This window comes from Trichechus manatus, unplaced genomic scaffold (assembly GCF_000243295.1).
Source record: "Trichechus manatus latirostris isolate Lorelei unplaced genomic scaffold, TriManLat1.0 scaffold00038, whole genome shotgun sequence".
Taxonomy (NCBI): Eukaryota; Metazoa; Chordata; class Mammalia; order Sirenia; family Trichechidae; genus Trichechus; species Trichechus manatus.
This window is the reverse complement of record NW_004443974.1, coordinates 8,910,131-8,911,609: the sequence shown is the minus strand read 5'-3', so window position 1 is coordinate 8,911,609 and position 1,479 is coordinate 8,910,131. Positions and strand designations below refer to the sequence as shown.

At 39.3% G+C, this 1,479-nt stretch overlaps 1 protein-coding gene across 5 annotated transcripts in view; it reads left to right on the top strand.

Annotated features, from left to right (window-relative positions):
- NR6A1 (nuclear receptor subfamily 6 group A member 1) overlaps nucleotides 1-1,479 on the top strand; it is a 247,673-nt gene that overhangs the window by 211,014 nt on the left and 35,180 nt on the right. The gene's annotated exons all lie outside the window — the stretch shown is intronic.

Here is a 1,479-nt window from a genome sequence, read left to right as displayed (position 1 = left end):
CCTTTTGAGTTGCTGTTGTCAATTTGATCTCACACAGATAATTCTTTTTTTTTTTTTGTACCTTAGATTTGTTTACAGAACAAATAGTTTCTCCTTAAACAGTTAGTACACATACTGCCCTATGACAATGGTTAACAACCCCACAACATGTCAACACTGTCCCTTCTCAACCTTGGGTTCCCTATCACCAGCATTCCTCTCCCCTCCTGCCTTCTAGTCCTTCTCCCTGGACTGCTGTGCCTGATCAGTCCCGTTTTGTTTTATGGGGCTTTCCAATCCCCACCTGAACGGTGAACCTCAGGAGTCACTTTACCACTGAGCTAAAAGGGTGTCCAGGGGCCATACTCTCAGGGTTTCCCCAGTCTGTCAGGTCAGTAAATCTGGTCTTTTTTTTTGTGAGTTAGAATTTTGTTCTACATCCTTCTCCACCTCTGTCCAGGACCCTCTGATGTGATCCCAGTTAGAGCAGTCAGTGGTGGTAGCCGGGCACCAGCTACCAGCTTCTTGGATTTTTTGCTTAGCATACAGATAGAATAAGTATGGTGAAAGGATACAACCATGACATATACCTTTCCTGATTTTAAACCACACAATATCCCCTTGTTCTGTTCAAACAACTGCCTCTTTGTCTGTGTACAGTTAAGTGTAACACAGTTAACACTATGTACAGTTAAGTGTAGCAGAGTTAAATGTTCTGGAATTCCCATTCTTCACAGTGTTATCCATAATTTGTTATGATCCACACAGTCAAATGCATTTGCATAGTCAATAAAACACAGGTAAACATCTTTCTGGTATTCTCTGCCTTCAGCCAAGATCCATCTGACATCAGCAGTGATATCCCTTGTTCCATGTCCTCTTCTGAATCCAACTTGAATTTTTTGCAGTTCCCTGCTGATGTACTGCTGCAAATACTTTTGAATGATCTTCTGCAAAATTTTACTTACACATGATATTAATGATACTGTTCGATAGTTTCCGCATTCTGTTGGATCACCTTTCTTTGGAATGGGCACAAATATGAATCTCTTCCAGTCTGTTGGCCAGGTAACTGTCTTCCAAATTTCTTGGCATAGACGAGTGAACACCTGCAGCACTGCATCCGTTTGTTGAAACATCTCAGTTGACATTCCATCAATTCCTGGAGGCTTGTTTTTCACCAATGCCTTCAGTGCAGCTTGGACATCTTCCTTCAATACCATCATTTCTTGATCATATGCTGTCTCTTGAAATGGTTGAACGTCAACCAATTCTTTTTGGTACGATGACTCTGTATTCCTTCCATCTTCTTTTTTTTTTATTATAATAATTATTATATTTTTTGTTCTCTTTTTTTTTTTAAATATATTTTATTGTACTTCAGGTGAAGGCTTACAGAACAAATAGTTCCTCATGAAACAGTAGTACACATGTTGTTTTATGACATTGGTTAACAACCCCACAACATATTAACCCTCTAAATTCTCAACCTTTTTTTTT